A 22145-nucleotide genomic window follows, 5' to 3' on the forward strand; every position below is an offset into this window, starting at 1 on the left:
ATAATGAATATGGAGGCTTTAGAAACATTTTTGAATACTTAAATGAGCTGATACGAAGTCAAATGATCAGAACACATCGTTCAATTTACACAATGAACACACCTTTGACAGATTCTGAATTCTTTCATTTTCCAATTGAAAATGTCTTCAGAAGTTGTTGTTGGCAAGCATACCTCCTATCCTGTGTCAGAGATGATGGATGAGGAGTACAGAGTAATACTCATGTTTTGGCCAATATATTGACAGGTTTTCTTTGCCTTTATTTATTATAGAGGGAAGAATCTGTTAATGGGTGAAGGGAGAATAGTGGGAAATATTAAAAATAAAAAAGAGATAAAGATCATGCTTTAAAGTTCCCTCATACACACAAACATCTGGCTATTAAAAATATTTCTCTTCATTTTAACATTCAGCTAATCCCTCTCATGAAGTGCCTTCACCTAGAAGTGATCTACTCATTTTTAATTTTATCCTTCTTTTCTTCATCTATTTTTTGCATGGTGTAGTGAATGCTACTAGATTCTATACTTTTTTTAGGATAAAGACTAAATTAGATAATATATGTAGAGCATTTTACATATTTAAGGGAGCTATTTAAAGTCAGTTCTTATCATTGCCATAATTGTCATTAGCATTACCATCTTTCATTTTTGTATCTTTCCTAGAAAGAAGCATGGTACCTCAGTTAAGCTTACTTTCTTCTTGTAAGAATGTACATTTTCATTGTTGGTAGTCTTAAATTGCTGCCCCCGCCCAAAAAAAAATTGTCATTTTACTTACATTCATTACTTTCTGAATTTGGATAGAATAGAATAAGAAGTAGAATTTATTAGGAAAAAAAGAGGTAGTAATCATTGATCTCAGACAAAGTTAAAATAAATAAAATAAAATAAAGTTAAAATAAATTCAAGCAAAAGAGAAAAACAAGGAAAAACACTATTTGTTAATCACATTAATTAATAGTTAGAAAACAATAATATAGTATAAATAATATAAGGTAGGAAAATTATTGTAGTATAGGAAATGATAAGTTGGTAGATTAAGAAAAATATGGAAAGACTTGGCCCTAAGAGGGATGTCTGACTACAATGAGTTATATTTATTAGATATGCTTTTGAAATATAAACTTATTGTTTCATATTTTGAATTATCTCCTAGGTTCTGCTGTGCATATGAAAAATCTTTTCTTTTCTTTTTTTATTTTTTATTTAATTTTTTAAATAAATACATACATAAAATAGCATAACATAGTCAATAATGTGTTGAACTTGCAGTCAGAAAGGTCTGGATTCATATCTTTACTCTGATACATTCTTATGAGCATGGTTAAATTATTTCAGTCCTCTCAGCTTCAGTTTTCTCATCTGTAAAATGATTAAACTAAGGCTTGTAATACCTACCTCACAAAGTGATTTTGAGTTACAGATAACATTTTAAAAATACAAACACATATTTATATAAGCATGTATATATATGTGCATACAATACATATACTCAGTGACATATGTGATATATATATATATATATGTATACATACACAATATATGTGTATGCATGTAATTTGTAAACTTCACAGTGTTATATAATAAGTATTATTTATGAGTAGTAGTAGTCTTATTAAGTCAACTTTTCTCAGTCAACAGTATTTTATTGGGTCAATGCTATCAAACTTGATTGGACCTGTCAGAATTTGCATTTCAATGATATGGACTTCAAGAACCCAAAGGAGAACTTTAGTATAAATCCTGCATATGAAGGTACTTGACATATGGTTATGAATAAAAGGAGTGATTTTTCTGGGGTCTCAATGCACAAAAAAACCATCCTTGATTCTCTTTTCTATTGGTCCAGTAGAATAGTTTTATTCTAGTTATTTTGATTATGTTTTATTTTTAATTGTTTACATGGTAAAAGCATTGGAATTATGGCTTGTAACGCTAGTATGTTTCAGCTCTTAGCTTGTTCTTGCTTACCATTGGGACTTTGCCAAGGGAATAAAATGAAAATATGATCTCTATTCCTGGCCATCTGGGGATCACTCCTGGGCCTGGGGTCTGGGATCTCTGTATAGAAAAGAGGGAATAAGACAGAATGCTAACAATTAAGGAGCATGAATGGGAGACAAGGAGTTAAAGAACAAGATAGAGATTCCAGCATTTGCACAGGGGAACATTTGTGAATTCTCAATGGCAAGGAGAGAAAATCCCCAGCTGGAAGATTGTGTCTGCTGGTGAGGGCCATGCTAATAGTTGGGTATATTTGATCCAATGTTGTCATCATGAGGAATATTTGTTTATTTAGGATAATGTTGCACAGCATTATGTAAATAAAGTTATAGCCTCTTTGCTCAAGGGAAATTTCTCCCATACACCAGACCCAGAGGAGTCAGTGCCACCTGTCCTGAAAGGGGATATGATTCATATTTTGATATTCTCATAGAATATTTACTCTGAGGGATGACAATATTTGTGGCTGCAATTCTATTTTCCAAAAGAATAACTGTTAAGTAAAGTTAAATGAAAGCCAGTCAATTAGTCTTCTTAGTGGACTTAGATTTAATCAGTGGATATTTTCATGGCACTAGGGTCAGGAAGTCTTACTGAAGAAACCACTATTCCTGATGACTGGTCTTTGCTGCTTTCCTTTCTATATATTACCTAAACAATGATGGGGATATGAATGAAAAATTCTAACTTGCAAACAAGGCTTTATCTTCCTTCTTATTTCATCTTGTGTCTTTAGTCCACTATCATCAAATAAAAGGTTATTTGGTAAAATTATTGGTCTGTGATAAAGAATAATTTGCATTGTCAAACCAAATATGTTGTTTAATATATATGCTATCATTACTAGGTATGTTTAAGAGAAAAGCAGAAGAAAGTAACTCTATTCTCTAATGTAATACTGACCCACAGGCATCCACAGGATCATAGTTTTAAGGTTGATTAATTGCAAGAGAAGATATCTGTTAATGGGCAACAGGGGGAATAGTGGAAAATTATAGAGATGAAAAAAAAAATAAAAGCGATAAAATCCAGCCTCTTTTATTGATGAGTAAATTGAGGCTTAAACATGTAAAGAGTCTTGCCCAAAACCACCTAGGCAGAGCAAATGGAAAAAGTTGGGGTTTGAACCGAGATCTTCTAAAACTAAAGTCATTCTTTTCATGATACCACAGTACCATTCTAACTACTGGTGAGAAAAATTTGCCCATTTGAAAGAAGAAAAGCATCAACTTTGGGAGTGGGGATGGGGATAATAGATAAAGGACCTTAGAGAACAAGATCATTGTTTTCTTCCTCCCAAATAAATAACAAAACTCTTAAGAAAATACTGGTTCTATGCTTTCTTGTCACATATTCACCAAGAATCAGGCAAGAGACATACCTTTTATGTACTGACCACTTTAAAAAAATGTTTGTTTTACTAAATTTCATCAAAAGGTAGGAAGAGAGCTAGGGACACTATCTGAGTCGGTTCTATAACCAAATAAAAGCAGCAAATATTTATTACACATCTATATAAACAACAGCTTTTCCTGGGCCTTAGGGACACAAAAATAAAAAGTAGCACCATCTTTGCCCCCAAAGGAATGTATAAGCTATTGGATATATAATTAAATATGAGGCAAATAGATATGTAATATAACAGCAAAAGAGAGATAAGCAAAAAATTCTCTAAGTAGATTTGAAGAGGCATAAAGAAAAATGAAATACAATGAAAAGAAAATTTATGCTGAAGTCAGAAGACCAAAGTTTAAATTCTGCTTTTCTCACTTAACATCACTTAATGCTTTAGTTCTTAGTTTCCTTAAATAAAATATCAGTAAATTAAATATCTCTAAATCCCTTTCAGTTATGTAGATCAACAGAGGCTTCTAAAAGCAAGTGGCACCTAGATGGAATGTTGAAAAAACAAAAAAAAATTTCCACAGGCAGAAATGAAGATGGAGTATATTCTAGGAATTTATTATAGTGGTAGCTTACATGTTTTAAGAGACTATATGGTTGGAGATGCTGAGACAGTGCTTGTGAGTAATTAACAATCCAATATTTCATAATTTATAAAAATCAACCTGCTAAACTCCATATTATTTGATTCATGTATTAAATATTCTCTTGTCATATATAGTGCATATCTAAAAGATGATAGCAAAAGAGATATCAGTGCTCATGCACTTTAATTGGATCCAATAGCATTGATTCAATAAAAGACAAATTTTTGTGCCTTAATAAAAGATGAAAGAGACTATAAATACTATGAAAGCTACCTTTAAAATGTTACATATGTGTATATATATATATATATATATATATACATATATACACATGTAGACATATAGACACATATATACATATGTACTAATACACACATTCAAGTGTGTGTGTGTGTGTGTGTGTGTGTGTTCTTAGGCTTGACTTTTTAAGCAAAACAACTCAAGTGTAATTAATGTCAAGTCTTATCTACTACCTACCTCTCTATTTATCTATCAATCAATCTATCCTCCTTGATGGATCACAGAATTTATCTTGAGCTTATAACTGAAAGGCAAAAAAGCAACATTTTCAAAGGACTGTACTCAACTTGGAGATGTCTCTAGGCTTTAGTGATTTGTGGAATTCCAAGCTGTTCTTCATTGCCTTTCTTAACATAGGACTCTCCAGAAAGAATTGTTTCTCCAAGACACCAGGGTTTGATCTCTGGCCAGTAACTTAATTTCTTTGAGCCTCAGTTTCTTTATCTATAATATTAAACAGTTAACTAAATGATTTTTAAATCTTTCCCCTCTCAATTTTAATTTGTTGTGCTTGCTTTGGCAGCATATATACTAAAATTGGAATGATACAGAGAAGATTAGAATGTCCCCTGCACAAGAATGACATGAAAATTCATGAAGCATTCCATATTTTTATGGAATAGGTTAAGTTCACAGAACAAAATAGTCATTGATTATAGTAATTTAATGTTTCACAAAGCCAAGGACCATAGCTTCTGTGATAAGGACCCACTATTTGAAATGAAGTGCTGGGAAAATTGAAAATGAGTATGGCAGAAACTAGGCATTGACCAATACCTAACACTATATACCAAGATAAAAGCAAAATACATTGAAGATTTAGATATAAACAGTTATATTGTAAGCAAATTAAGAGAACAAAATAGTGTCTATGTCTTACATCTGTTGAGAAGGAAGGAATTAATGGCCAAAGAAGAACTGGAATACATTATTGAATGCAAAATAGATAATTTTGCTTATATTAAGTTAAAAAGGTTTTGCAGAAACAAAACCAATACAAATAAGATTAGAAGGGAAGCAATAAGCAAGGGAAAATTTACATTCAAGGGTTCTGATAAAGACCTCATTTCTAAAATATATAGAGAACTGACTCAAATTTATAAGAATTCAAGCCATTCTCCAGTTGATAAATGGTCAAAGGATATAAACAGATAATTTTCAGAAGAAGAAATTAAAACCATTTTTAGTCATATGAAAGGGTGCTCTAAATCACTATTGATCAGAAAAATGCAAATTAAGACAACTCTGAGGTATCACATCACACCTCTTAGATTGCTTTAAAATGACAAGAAAAGATAATGATGATTGTTGCAGGAGATGTGGGAAAACTGGGACACTGACACATTGTGGGTGAAGTTGTGAACTGAGTGAACCATTCTGGAGAGCAATTTGGAAATATGACCAAAGAGCTGTTAAACTGTGTATACCCTTTTATCCAGCAGTGTTTCTACTGATCGTATATCCTAGAGACATCTTAAAGGAGTGAAAGGAACTCACATGTGCAAAAATGTTTGTGGCAGCCCTTTTTATAGTAGCAAGAAACTGGAAACTTAGTGGGTCTCCTTGAGTTGGCAAATGACTGAACAAATTATGATATATGAGTGTTATGGAATATTATTGTTCTATAAGAAATGATCAGTAGGATGATTACATAAAGGCTTGGAGAGACTTACATGAACTGATGCTAAGTGAAATGAGCAGAACCAGGAGATCATTACAAACAGCAACAGCAAAATTATAGGATAATCAGTTCTGATAGACATGGCTCTTCTCAACAATGAGATGATTCAGGCCATTTCCAGTGGTCTTGTGATAAAGAAAATCATCTGCATCCAAAGAGAGGACAATGGGAATTGAATATGGAGCACAACATAATATTTTCACTTTTTTGTCATTATTTGCTTACATTTTGTTTTCTTTCTCATTTTTTTTCCTTTTTGATCTGATTTTTCTTGTACACGATTATATTTGTGGAAATGTATATAGAGGAATTGCACATGATTAACATATATTGGCTCACTTGCCAACTGGGGGAGGGGGTGGAAGAAAGGGACAGAAAAAAGATCAGAACACAGGGTTTTATAAGAGTAAATGTAAAAAATTATCCTTGCATATATTTTGAAAATAAAAAAGCTTTAATCAAAAAATACAAAATATTTTTAAAATATAATATTTTTATCCTAACAATTCAATTAAATATTTCTAAGCACATACTATTGTGTAGAAAACTATAATAGATATTACAGGAAATAAACTTTCTTGTATAATATAGTCCTTTACATTCATGAAATTCCATTAACTGGGGGAGAAATAAATGGACATAAATAGGGATAATAAACATTGAAAAATGAAACTCTATAATATGTAATATGCATGCCTAAGTTATATAATATAGCATCACCTATGTGGAATATGCTAAGGAAACAGCTTCTTGGGGACAGGAAAACTGGTTCATGCCTTATTTGTGAGTCGAAAAATCTAGGACAGTTTTTACTGTCAGTCCAACAGTAAAGCTCTGGAGAATAAGGAACATAGGCATTATTCCTACACAGATTTGGACTTGAACTTGGTGGGCCTAATGCTATGTAGAAAATGAGCTAATCCATTCTCCCTTCCTTAGAGTATGAAGCTGATACAAGTATGTCTTCAAGGAAGTAGGGGAGAATTGTTCCCTGAAGGTATTGAGAGACTCCTCAGTCCCCTCAAGACACAGGGAGTCTTAAAGGAAAGGGTTAAATATAACAGATCTGATCTTGAGAAAGTGCAACCAGACTCAAAATATCTTCTTAGGTATTATCAAAAAAAAAGAAAGGGAGGAGGAAAAGGAAGAAGGTTCCTATATTCAGTTTCAATAAGAAATATCTTTGGTGATTATTATAGAATATTATATTTCCTGCTATTCTTGGTGAGGGACAGAGGTAATGTCTTCTGTCCTTTCACAACTATGGAGGATCGCTTTTTTTCATACTACTACTCTCTTCTTAATCCTCATTTGAGCAAAATTGGGTGACTTTGCCAACTCTTTTTATGTAGTCTCCAATTCCCTAATTGTACAATACATTATATGTTAATATACACTAGTTAAAGCTTGGGAATTGAATATATAGCATCTGTGTTTTTGCTCACATTGTTCTTTGTGTCTACGGGTTCTTCCTCTTCCTGCTTTCACTTGTTATTTCTCCTGTAATGCCTATTATAATTTTCTACATGGTAGTATGTGCTTAGAAATGTTTAATTAAATTGTTAGAATAAAATAAATTAAAACTGAGAGGGCAGAGATTTAAAAATTATTTAGCTAACTTCAATATAATAGATAAAGAAAATGAGGCTCAAAGAAATTAAGTTACTGGTCAGAGCTCAAACCCTAGAGTATTAGATGGAGAAACAATTCTTTCTACAAAGTCCACTTCGCACACTATGTCCTCCAAGGAAACTTGGTAGTAACAAATTGGTAGGAACATTTTCCTTCCTCAAGAAGTTGTAGCATTGTGCTTCTAAATCTATTAAACATTTAGCATGTATTATCGTGTATTCATATTAATCTGTGTGTATATAATAACCCATTATTAGACTATAAAATCCACTATGTAGTTCTCAGAACATGATAAGTATTCACAAGTAATGTATTGAATTGATGTTAACTGAGGCAAACCATTATAATTCTGGACACCTCTGAATATTAGACAATTGTTCCTTTTATTGAGGTGAAACCTGCTTCCTTGTAATTTTATAATATCATAGCCTTAATTTTCCCTTGGGAGCAACAAACAACAAATCAAATTCCTCTTCTGTATAATAGCTTTTGGAACATCTAACAGGAGTTGAGGTTGACCCGACTCATTTATAAGTCACCCCTCAACTTGCCACTTGTCTCATTTCTTTATCCAAATTTGTCACGCAATCTCTAGGGTAATACAGGGCTATGTTTGGATATTTTCCCATTAATTAAAAAAAAATAATCTCTTCCCATTGCCTTAAATCCTCACTTATTACACATGATTAATTAAATGCATTAAAATATTTACTAAATAAAATTGAGAAACCTCATATTTATTTCTCTCTACATATTAACTCCTTCATCTCCAACTACTAAATCAATATTAAATTTCTGAGTAAACATTTTATTATTAATGAATTAATTTTTAAAAAATCAAATATAGTACAATTATGCTATTTTATTTTATGAGAAATGTCATAGCCATTCACCTCAAACTTTTAATATAACTTTTCACTTATAAAAACATAGTTCCTTAACAATATATTCACCCCAGATACTGTTTAATATCTCTGAAAAATTCTCTTCATAATTCTCCCTGAGTTACATTTAGTAGACATTGTTAAGTTGCCTATCTCTTACAGAGTCTTCATTGAATTATTTTTTTTCTCTTTCTTTCTGAGTTGATCATTCTCAGAAGAATGACATTTCTCTTCATCTTTTTTCTCTGTTTTCATTGATTCTTCATAATCCCCATCAATCATTCCTTAATTCCTCTCTGGGCTCCATGCCACAGAAGTCTTATCATCCTGAAAATTTACTCCAAATTTAGGCTTTTTAATTTTCAAAGTACACTCTTTTTTTTGCCTCCTTGATCTGATTGTCTGGTTCCTCTTAGAACCATGATTTTAAAGAAAATGTTTAGGACATGTCTTTATTCCTCCCTCGACTCCAATACCTACTGTCCAGCCTTTCTCACTATTCCTTAGTATAGATTTCTTGTGCATTAAATTCTCTCCAAATTCAACTTTTAGGATTGTATAATAAAATGTTAAGTTCCTTGAGGTCAGGGACAGATTTTTTTCTGTTTATATTTTTATTCCTAGCTATTGTTTGTCCTTCCTTCTTGAAGAGGACCATAATATCAGAGAGAGATGATGCCATGACATGCGAATGAATTAGATTTGAGAATCTGAGAATCATATGTAAAACCATATGATGAGAAGGATTGTAACACCCTCAATTAATAGAGAAGCATTAAAGGGAAAGAAAATAAGTTCTATCTGTAATATATTGTGTGGAATGGCTACTAGACTCTCTTTCCCAAATTAGCTAATCAGAGACATCTTCAGGTACAAAGAGAAAGCATTTATTTAGTCCCTGCAGGAAGAAGGAAGAGATCCAGCACACCTGGGAAGTATCTCAGCTCCCACCATACGCCCAACCTGACAAACCGGAAGTAATAAAGCTGGTTAAATCGCAAAAGACACAAGTCTTTTCATTAGATAGACTAAAAGGAAGTAGCCATCATTGACCAATGGTCACCAATGTTTCTGCTTCCTGTGGGTCAAGTCACTTTCTGTCATTACTTTCATTCACCTAGGATCTTGGCCTTTAGAGACCTCTAGACTTAGAGATCATGGGACTTTCTGCAACCTGGGACCAAGACCTGATCTTCCAGCTCTGCAAACCTCTGGGAATAAGGATCATGTGACTTAGGCCCAGCCTGACCTACTCCATCTCATAGACTTTTTTTGAAAAAGCTTCTTCTAGTCCCTTTCAATATTGAGTTTGAGATGACCATTGGAAATATCCAATAGACAATTTGTGATGAATCTTAAGAAAGAAAGTATGGCTGGATGTATAGACTATGGGAATCTTTTAATAATTTTACTTATGGAAGCTAATAAAATCATTGACAAAAACTAAAAAGGATGGCACAATTCTGATTCTTAGTTAGTGGGAAAATGGGTAGGGTTGAAACATAGATAATATTCTCACAAAGATAAATAAGAAGCTTACCAGCTGTTAGGAGAACCAGGAAACAGTAGTATCATGAAAACCCAGGAAGGAGAAATTATGTAGAAGAAAGAGCTCATCAACTTTGCCAGATGCTGAAGAGAGATCAAGAATATTTCTAAAATATTCTGACCAGGATAGAGGACCTCAGGGTCTAATAACAATTTCATTCAAGCACTACACTTTCTTTCATACAGTTTAACATCCAACTGATAATTTTGACAATCAAATCAACTAAAACTAAGTTTTTGTAATTTTGAAAACAACTTTGAGCTATCTTAACTATAATTTAAAGATGGCTAGATTTTTACTCCTTTTTTATATTTAAATTGATCAGAAGCCTTAAAAGTCTTTGGGTTGAAACTGTTTGATATGTATTTCCAATGATATCCTTAATGGTATTTAATTATAATAATAGTCATAATTATATCATCCATCTTTCCCCTTGAGTACTTGTGTGATTCTTTTCCCTGTTTACATCTTTTCTCTGTAACTTAAATGGTTGCCCATGGGGTGGGGTGGAGAGCTAACTTTCTGGCTGCTGTAGCAATCGAAGAGGTAAAAGGAAATTACTGGCCCTGGGGATTTTTGCTGGTTTCCTCCCAAATCTCTTATGTATTATTTAAAGATTTGCATTCTAGTCAAGCTATGAGAATCTAAGATTGTATTGCCAATGAATTCCCCTTTCCCCAGTCCTCACCATCCTTCCAAAACTTGATCTAATAAAACCTGAGATGCAGCTGAAATTTGGTTTAAGCATCCACTTAAATTTATTTCTGTGTTCCCTTCCCTTTCTTTGCCCTCTTCTATTTCTCCTTCTTTTTCCTTTCCCTTCCCTCTCACCCTCCTGAGATTCTCAAGTTAAGAAAAATGGAATCAAGGAAATCAAGCTGAATTGTGACCAGAGCAAAGATATGTGATGCAAAAGAGGGGAAAAAGTGCAAAGCAGAGTCAGGTATGGAAATAGTATGTAGGAAGTCCAGGTGAGTGCTATGGACTCAAGTTTCAAAATCCTGAGAGACTTCTTTATGTAAAAGGACATTTTCAACATGAAAACTGGGACTTGAAAAGATATTCATTTGGCAGGAACATGCTCTGTCCTTTTCACTGCATGTTAAAATTCCTTTAAGAAATCTTTGACCTTCCCAACTGAAAGCGATCCCTTACTACTCAAAGTTTCTTACACTATTTTGCAGCTATACTTTGTTCATATTGTATTATTTATGTTTTTATCATATTTATTTGCCTATAGGTTACATTTTCCTCTCTTACATTATAATTGTCTTGAGGTTGGGGATTGTATTATTTTGGTATTTAAAAAAATTATTAAAAAGGCAAATTACATATTTTATAAGTATTAAGCACTTAAGTTTTTTGGTAACAAATTGAATTTAATCAATTTAACACAGAGTTGCTAGATATTTACTGTGTGCTATCAAGCCCTCTCCCACTATATAGGTATGGCATTGGTTGTAAAAGATGAATAAGATACAAAACTTATTCTTATGTAGTCTACAATATAGAAGAGAAAAATTTTTAAAAAGAAACATATTCTCTATGTTCTAAGTCATAAAATTATAAGGAAGACTTTCAGATATACAGAATCTAAAAGAAAGTACCCAGTAGCATGGTGGAATAAAGCCTATAGTATGTATCAGGAATATGACATTTTTTCTTTTTTTTTTCTTTTTTTTAATTGCATATTTAATAAGAAACACAAACAACTTACAATATAAAGAATGGTTAGAAGATTGTATAAATGAAACTGAATTTCTGTTAGTTTATTTTAAAAATACATACATATATGCATATGTATTCATATAGATGTATATGTATGTATGTATAACACATATATCACATATACAAATGAACGTATTAATTGTAACAAGAATTGAGCAAGATTTTGATGATACCCTGAATTAAACTTAACAAAATAGTTATAGAATTGTCTGGTTGTGTATTTATGAACTTTCTTTTCACCTTCTGCACCTTAAAAATTGTTTTAGTGGCATTCTTTTTTCATGGATATCCCTACCAATAACACACTTATTTCCATTCCAACTCCAGTCTTTATCTTGTTTTTGATGGTCATTACATGTCCTTGTCAAACTGTTTTACCTCTATGATCTTCAGTTTCTTCATCTATGACAGGGGTGTCAAACTTAAAAAAGAAAGAGGGGTCATTAAGTCATACACAAGAATCCCTACAATGTATATATTGACATTTAGAAAATTCTAAGAGTATACAAACATATATATAATACATATATATATACATTTATTTAAAATAAATACATCAACAAAATCAGATAGGAACTACATTTTAATCTGATTTTAGCAGTTCTACAGAGTTTTGGGGGCCACATGGGGCCTTGTAAGCCATATAATTGACACCATTGATCTATGAAATAATGAAGTTCAATGAGACAATCTTAGGGTCCTGGCAATTCTGAAAATTCTATGAATAATAAAGTTTTATAGCACTTTAAATTGTACAAAGCATTGTCCTCACAGAAGCTCTATTGATAATATAATACTAGTTCTCTCCATCAGTGAAATGAAAGGACTTATACAAGATGGCTTAGCTAGGAACTGTCAGAACCAATATTTGAAACCAGATTACTCTATTTAAGGGTCAGTATTGTGTTTTGTTTTTTCCCTTACTACATCACATTACTTATATATGTATTTAACATTACTGTATATTATGTATTTAACATAATTATTTAACATTAACTTTAATCTGCATCTAAGTGAGGGCAAAGACTATTTCATTCAATATATATTTGACTTTTGAAATGATTTCCCCATATCTTCAATAATTTTAAAATTTCATAATATGGCACAATTCTGACAATGACTTAGCTTTCAAGATCTTTACAGCTACTGTGTACCATAAGCTTAAATAGTACATCAAAGAAAATCCTCATTGAACATCCCCTTTCCCTTCAATTTAAAGGTCAATGGAAATATTCTCATAAGGTGTGCTGGCATATTTATCTATGCATTCTTATCCATTTGGGTTCTTTGGGTTATCCTTCCTTTTAATGAAGTTATGATATTCCATCCAGCTTCCAGTACTGCTACAAAATGATGTGAATAACAGAGGGTACAAACATAGATGTGTGTAAATATATCTCAGATGTATTCAGGTATACCATTGTGTTTTTAGGGAAATTATATTTTGTTTCTCATTTCTGTTTGTATTTTTAAAGTTTAGGGTTTAATTTTTTTAACAAAAGCTTAAGTTTGTTTTTGTTGTCATTAAATCTTTTTTAGTCATGCCCAACTCTTTGTGTCCACTTTTGGAGTTTTCTTTGCAAAAATACTAGAATGGTTTGCCATTTCCTTCTCTAATTCATATTATAGATGAAGAATCTCAAGCAGTGTTAAGTAACTAGCTCAGGACCATATAGCTAATAAGTGTTAAGGCCAGATTTGAAAGAGGAAAATTAATCTTTCTGACTTTAGGCCCAGCATTCTCTCCATCATACCACCTATTTGACCCTTTAGTTCTTTGAAATATAATGTCATTTATATTTAAGTATACAATAAACATTTGCTTAAAAAAATAAAATTCCCTGATTTCACACTCTAATGGGAAAGTACTGTGCATACTTATAGTCACAGATGGAATTTGGTTTGCAATTAATCCATATAGCAAAACTTTAGATTTATTCTACTAACTCATCTAAGTGGTAGTGATAGTTTTTTTTCCCCTAATGTTTATAGGCTTGAGTTCCTATCTTACAAGTCATCCTCCCCAATAACATTGTCAATGTTTAACACTCCCATAAAAATTTGACCTATCAATATCACTGAAAGGAAATTGAAAGGAAATCCTCTTTTATAAAGGAATACTTGTATACATGTATACTTGAATACTTGTATACATGTATACTTGAATACAAAGTGGTAGCACTTTGGTCCATTGCAAGAGATAATGATTGATTTTAAAATTTTTAACAAGGAACTTGGAATTGACATGGAAGCACCCATAAGGGGTTTTTTGTTTGTTTGTTTGTTTGCTTGTCGGTCAGTGGGGTTTTATTTATTATTATTTTTTTAAGGCTGAGATTTGATCTAGAATGGAGAGTAAGAAAAATTATTCAGGGGAGATAACAGAATTACAGGAAAGAGGGACAATTAATATGAAGCCATGGAAGGACTGTCATGTATGAGATACATAAAAGGAGCCAGTTTATTTGTAGTGTGTGAAAGAGAGTTGTATATCATTGAAAGCTAGGATAGATTTGTCTGGTAAAGAATTTAAGATGTCAAATAGAAAAGTTATCTTTTGTAAACTAGAGGGTATACATTTATCTTTGATTCTTAAAGGTAACAGGGAACAATTAGGATATATTGAGTAAGAGGTTTATCTGGTCAGTGTTTCACTTTAGGAAAATAATTTAATAGCTGTATGAAAGAGATTAGAATAGAAAGTGACTAGAGACTAAGAGAACAATTAGAAGGTCTTTTCAAGAGTCTAAGTGAGTGTGATGAGGGCCTGAACTCAGTTGGAAGCTACAGAATGGAGAAAAAAGATACGTATCAAAGATGTTGTGGAGATAAAAATGTCAAGGTTATATATATATATATATATATATATATATAGAGTGAATGAAGGTAAGAAATTGAAGAGGATATAAAGATTCCAACCAACAACAGAAAAATTTAGCAGAGGAGGAGATTTAAGAGGAAATATTTTGAGTTCTATTTTATGTATATTATATTTGAAATTACTATGAAATAGCTTGGTTCACAATGTCTTTTGGGCTATGGGGTCTATGATCAGAGCTCAGAAGAGAGAACAGAGGTGGACAGTTAAATAATCCATATAGAGACTTATTTGTATGTACACACATACATACATGTAAATATTTGTATATACACACATATACTTATAGTTGCTGTTCATTCCTTATTTCTAAAGAAGACCAGTGACATCATACATGATGTCTTAACTTGCACATAAATTATAATTAAGTGAGGAAGAATTGCACAAAACTATCAACCTTACTCTCTCTGCTAGAGTCAGCAAAGTTCAGAGGCAAGAAAAAATCAGAATATCAAAAAATGGCTTGGGATGCAGTGGGTGACCTTAGAATTTTCCATCTTAGTGTTCCACAGCACCTACTTTAGGTGTCTTCATTGCCATTGGAACAGATCATTTTCATTTATTAATTCTGCTGAAGTAAGTCATGCTTGAGGTAGATATTCCTCTAACTCACCAATGGATTTGAAACCTGTTGGTTACTCTCAGCCTGGGTTAGCCCATCTGCTGAGATAGTTTTATCAGGATATGGCTAATATGAATGCTAGCTGGAGTTTCTTGGAACCACAGGCGAGATTTGGGTGAAAGGTGGACATCAAAGTGTCCAAACCTGACCAAAGTGGCTAGTCTCCCTGATCTCATATACACCCTATACATGTGTGTTTGTGTGTGTATGTATATGTAGTAATTAGATGCAGAGAGGTAACTGAACTCATGTAAACTGATGAGATCACCAAGGGAAAAACTATATAAAAAAGGAGAAAGGCCTAGGACAGTGCCTGAGTATATACCCCAATTAAGGGGTGAAGATCAAGAAAGGAAATAGTCAGAAAGGAGAAAAAACATAGATCAATATTATGAAAATACAGATAGTAGAGATTATACATGAAAAGATGCTATCAAAAGTGGCAGACCATTCAAGAAAAGACCATAACTTCAATTAAAAAATAACTGGCAGCTTTAGAGCTTTAGCTTTAGCTTTAATTTCAATGGAAGAATGAGGCTGGAAGACTATAACAAAGCATTCAGAAGAGAGTGGGAAGAGAGGAAGCAGAACCACCTAGGACAGATGATTTTTTATGTTCCCCCAAGAGTTTTGGAGTAATGCAAGACAATAATTAGCAGAGATAGCAGCATAAATTATTTTTGTTTTTTTTTGTGTTTTTTTATGCTGGGGCTAAAGACATATTTTAGGTGGCAGGATAAGAATTAATATACAGGGAAAGATTGAGGAGACAGAGAGGCTACTAGTGCTATTTGCCAGAAGAAATAGGAAAAGACTAAAGTCAAAGGTACATGTAAAGGAGCTGGTTTTGACGAGGAGAAGGGTCAAGAGACCTGAGTGAAGAAGGCAGTGAAGATGATTTCAGAAGGATGAAATATAAGAAAAAAAAGAGAAAAAGGAGGATTCTGCAAAGGAAATCTCATTTTGTTTTTCTTTTTTATGAAATATTGAACAAAGTCCTTAGCTGACTACGGGGTGGTAGGGAATTCTTTGTGATACTTTAGAGAAATATGTCTGCAATATCCACTATGCTGAATAGGAACAAGATTCAATAAAAGCTGAATGGAAGGATTATGGTGCTTCAATGAGATCCCAGTTAAGAGTGGATAATATAAATTGGTAGTGGACCCAGGCAGATGATGAAGGTAATCTAGATTTTGGTTTTGGCAAAATGAGGATAGTAATAAAGCAGGGGGATTAGTAATCTGAAAGCACAAAATACTATAGAGTTGGAATGGTTCCCCATGGGAATTAAAAACAGGAAGAGGGAAGAGTGTGGCCATTGCAAACATGGCTTGGGAAAGTATTGAGGGCCTAGGTTTAAATGATGATGAACAATATGATTAGGTGTCAGAAAGGCCTAGAAAAGAATATAAAAGAGAAGATAAAGAAAAAGAATTACTTATTTTTGGTGAGGTAATTGGTGTTAAGTGATTTGCTTAGGGTCATACAGGTAGGAAGTATTAAGTTCTTGAGGCTAGTTTTGAACTCAAGTCCTCCTGACTTCAGGGCTGGTACTCCATTTATGGTGCCATCTAGCTGTTTCTAAGTAAATGGATTTTAGAAGTAAAAAATATGACAATAAGATATTTATGGGTTGGGGATAGATCTAAGTTGTGTTCATCTCTGTGTAGTTTGAGATGGATTGGAGGAATTGGTCAAAAGAATTAAATATATTGAGAAATTGAAAAGTTAGCATATTTGAAATAATGTTACTGATTATGTTAATATCCCCTAATACAAGGGCAAAATTATAGTAGAGAGAATGTCAGTGATTGAAAAACTAAACTCAATGACAAGGATCTAGTAGTTACTACGATCTATATTAGGTTACAAATTTGGAAAGAACTTCAAAAGAGAAGGGGCTGCTGGGTAACATGGGGAAATAAAGATAAAGAGTGAGGGAATGAATAAGAGTGACTAGAAATAGCAGCAAAAAGGGCATTTTGATTTAGATCAGTGAGTTGGGGGTACAAGAAAAAAATAACTAGTGATGAAAAAGGCCTCTAAGGAATTTATATTCTTCATTGGGAGACAGTTCTCAGTAACTGACAAAGAATAGAAGAGGTGAGTGAGGAAAAGAAAAAAATAAAGATGAAAAGAATTTTTTAATTATAGGATGAGCATTCCTGAGGACACCATGCAAATGAGCAGCTCTAAAGTGAGACATAGTAGGATGAGGGTGGGAAGGAACATAGGATTCAGGTGGATAGAAATAAGAAAACAGATGCTTAGGGTAAGCAAAAGGATTTATTTTTTTTTAAGTAGCTAGGGACTCTATAAGATTGGGACAAAAAGTACAATGAAGAATGGGAGTATATTAACCATTGAGAAATGACCAGATGGAATTGTAGTGGATGGGGAAAAGTCTATGATGAGGACAAGTGATTAAACAAAACCAAGTCGTCCCATGGTACTTAACTCCATATTAGGTAGTATTGTAGTGTTCTGTGAAAAGGAGCTATTACATGTAGAATCTGGAAGCAATAATGTGGAAGAAAGAGAAAGTAATCACCCTGTGATTAAGCACTTGTGATATTCCTGACATTGTGCTAAGCATCTTAAAAATATTATATCTCATTTGATTATCATAACAATTCTGTAGGGTAGGTGTTATTATCTACATTTTATAGTTGAGGACATTAAATCAGATAGATGTTAAGTGACTTGTCCATGGTAACAAAACTAGTAAGTATATGAAGCTAGATTGTTACTCAATCATTCTTGATGCCTGATCCAGAAAAGCTCTATCTACTATAACACCTAGGTATGTAATGTTCAGATTCACTGATCACTCTGGAAGTTGGAAGAATGGGAGTGCTGGTCTTGAACTAGACTCACAGACTCGGAAGAAGATGGATGGGTCCCATCATAAGTTATATTTTAAAATTTACCAAAATATTTTAATATTGGGGCCGCTAAGTGGCGCAGTGGCGCAGCCCTGAAGTCAAGAGGACCTGAGTTCAAATCTGTTTTCAGACCACTTAACATGTCCTATCTGTGTGACCCTCAGCAAGGCACTTGACCCCAATTGCCTCAGCAAAATAATAATAATAATAATAATGTGCTGCTTAATAATTCAGTTATTAAATAAGCACCAATATCACCATATTATTCCAAATTGTAATAGAAATGTTGAGTTTAGCAATAAGAAAGGAAAAAGAAATTTTAAAAATTAGGATAGGCAAGGAGGAAATAAAACTATCACTCTTTGCAAATGATATGATGATATATTAGACAATCTTAGAAAATCATCCAATAACACATTTGAAACAATTAATAGCTTTAGCAAAGTTGCAGTATTACTGACAAAGCCCAGCAGGAAGAGCAATTCCAGTTAAAATAACTGTACACAAAATAAAATATCTGGGTGTCTCCCTCCCAAAAGAAACCCAGGAGCTATATAATTACAACTACAAAACACTTCTTACACAAACAAAGTCAGATCTAAACAAAAGGAAAAATATCATTTGCTCATGGGTAAGTCAAGCTAATATAATAAAAATGTCAATTCTACCTAAATTGGTCTACTTGTCCAGTGCCATAACAATCAAACAACCAAAAATTTATTTTATAGGGCTAGAAAAAATAATAACAAAATTCATCTAGAACAACAAAAAGTCAAGAATATCAAGTGAATTAATGAAAAAAATACAAAAGATGGTAGCTTAGCAGTATCAGACCTAAAACTATTATAAGGCAGCAGTCATTTGGAACGGGCTAAGAAATAAAGTAATGGATCAGTGCAATAGACTAGATACACATGACAAAATAATCATGACCTATAGTAATCTAGTATTTGATAAAGACCCAAACTCCAGCTTCTGAAATAAGAACTCACTATTTCATAAAAACTGATGGAAAATTAGAAAATAATATGTCAGAAACTTGGCATAGACTTACATTTTATACCCCATATCCATAAGTCAAAATGGGTACATGATTTGGGCATAAAGGGTGATAACATAAGCAAATTAGGAAAACAAGGAATAATTTACCTGTCAGGTCTTTGGAGAAAGGAGGAATTTCAATCCCAAAAAGAACTAGAGAACATTATCATGTGTCCAAGCAAACCCAATACAAACAATATTAAAAAGGAAGTACAATGCCAGAAAAAAAGGAAGTTTTTACAGACTATTTCTGATAAACATCTCTTTTCTAAAATATATAAAGAACGCTATCAAATTTATAAGAATACAAATCATTCCCCAATTGATAAATGGTCAAAGGATATGAACAGATAATTCTCAGATAATGAAATTAAAACCATTTTTGTTCTAGTAAAATGCTCTAACTCACTGTTCATTAGAGAAATTAAAACAACTCTGAGGTATCACCTCAAACCTCTCAAATTGGCAATATGATAGGAAAAGATATTGATAAATGTTGAAGGGTATATGGTAAAATTGGGACACTAATACATTGTTGGTGGAGTTGTGAACTGACCCAACCTTTCCAGAGAGCAATTTGGAACTATGCTTAAAGGGCTATTAAACTGTGAACATCTTTTGATCCAGCAATGCTATTAAAGGGTCTGTATATGAAGGAAATCATAAAGGAGAGGAAAGCATTTATATGTGCAAAAATGTTTGTAGCAGCTCTTTTTTGTGGTAGCAAAAAATTGGAAAATGAGTAGATACCCATCAATTGGGGAATGGCTGAATAAGCTATGGCATATGAAGGTAATGGAATATTATTGTTCTATAATAAATGATGAACAAGCTGATTTTAGAAAGCCCTGAAAAGATTTACATGAACCGATGCTGAGTGAAACAAGTAGAACTGGGAATATATTGTACACAAAAACAGCAAGAATTTATGATGATCAACTATGAAACACTTGGTCCTTCTCAGTGGTTCAGTCATCCAAGGCAATTCCAGTAAACTGGATAGAAAATACCATCTGCATCCAGAAAAAAAGAACAATAAAGATTGAATGTAAATCAACACAACAACAATCAAATTGAATGAAATACAACAATGCTGGGTTTTTTTGTCTCTTCCATGGTTTTTACCTTTTGTTCTGATTTTTCTCTCCCAACATGATTCATAAAGAAATGTGTATTAAAAAATTTAATATACATGTATAACCAGAAAAAGTTACCCTGTTGTCTTTTGAAGATACATGTAAATGTAGTTCCTCATGAGAATATACAGTTAACTAGGAAGTTTTTAAAATATGTTTATTAAGATATCTACATGTGCAAAAATGTTTGTGGCACCCTTTTTTGTAGTGTCAAGAAACTGGAAATTGAGTGGATGCTCTTCAGTTGGAAAATGACTGAATAAGTTATGGTATATTATTATATTATATTATGGAATATTATTGTTCTATAAGAAACGATCAGCAGGATGATTTGAGAAGTCTGGAGAGACAAGAATTGATACTAAGTGAAATGAGCAGAAGTAGGAAATCATTGTACACTGCAACAACAAGATTATATGATGCTCAGTTCTGATGGACATGACTCTTTCCAACAATGAGAAAATTGAGGCCAGTTCCAATTATCTTGTGATGAAAAGAGCCATCTACACCCATTGAGAGGCCTGTGGAAACTGAGTGTGGACTACAACATAGCATTTTCACTCTTTTTGTTGTTATTTGCTTGCATTTTGTTTTCTTTCTCATTTTTTTCCTTTTTTGTTCAAATTTTTCTTGTGCAGCAAGATAATTGTGTATGATAATATATATATAAATATATTGGATTTAATATATATTTTAACATGTTTAACATATATTGGATTATTTGCCATCTAGGGGAGGGGTAAGGGGAAAGAGCGGAAAATCTGGAACACAAGGTTTGGCAAAAATTATCCATGCATATGTTTTGAAAATAAAAAGCTTTAATAAAAGATGGACACATATTATTAGAACATACACATACATATACGTAGGGGTATATATGTGTGTATATTAAACATGTATATATACCCATACACATGTATTTATACATAGGATATGTAAATATAGATATATGTATATTTGAATGAAAGCCCCCTCATCCCTTCCAGCTTGGAGTGAAAGGGACCAGAAGCTGAGAGTAATCCCTTTCACAGGAAAGCCCTCATTTAAGAGGAAGCAATTGACATGCTATTTGATGACTACAAAGCTAAGAAGTCTAAAATAAGGAGGTGAGAAATGAATGTATCCCAGACATGGCACTGTGTTCAAAGGACAGCTAGTGGGCCAGTTTGACTATTTCGTAGAGTGTACAAAAAGGAATAATGTTCTAAGACTAGAAAGATAGGCTATAGTAACACCATAAAGCATTTGTAGTGTCAAAATGAGGAGTACATGTATAAGAGAGCCACTGGTGTTTTTTTAAACTGGGGGTGACATTGTCAAAGCTGTACTTTAAAAATATCACTTTAAAACTGGGTGGAGAATGGATTAGAAGGACAGAGATTAAAAGCAACAACATCATTTGGGAAGCCACTCTAATACTCCAGAAGAAAGATGATGTAGGCCTGAACTAGGGTGGTAAGTATAGGAGTGGAGAAAAGGGATAGATGTAAGAGATGTCCTGGAGAGAGAACCAACAATTTCTTTTTTTGTTGTTCTTCTTAATAACTTTTTATTGACAGAACCCATGCTAGGGTAATTTTTTACAACATTATCCCTTGCACTTACTTCCCAACTGTTGGAATCTTTACAAAGTGTTAAGCCATTGGAGTTGATTTAATCTTAGAAAGAGTTATTTTGGGCTAGAACTTGAACTAGGTACTAAGTACAACTGATGGAAACAATGCTTGTGTTCACACCTTTAGAGAGCTCATAAGTATCTAAGAACTCAATGGAGTTCACTTGTTTGGGAGATTTCAGAGAGCATGCTGG

General features: G+C 32.8%; 1 non-coding gene across 1 annotated transcript; it reads left to right on the plus strand.

Moving 5' to 3' along the window:
• Positions 1 to 4804: 4804 nt before the first annotated feature.
• On the plus strand, positions 4805 to 4911 carry LOC111721061. The gene has a single exon (XR_002770429.1). It is a non-coding gene; the product is annotated as a U6 spliceosomal RNA (small nuclear RNA).
• Positions 4912 to 22145: the final 17234 nt, after the last annotated feature.

The sequence above is a fragment of the Sarcophilus harrisii genome, chromosome 2 (genome assembly GCF_902635505.1).
Source record: "Sarcophilus harrisii chromosome 2, mSarHar1.11, whole genome shotgun sequence".
Taxonomy (NCBI): domain Eukaryota; kingdom Metazoa; phylum Chordata; class Mammalia; order Dasyuromorphia; family Dasyuridae; genus Sarcophilus; species Sarcophilus harrisii.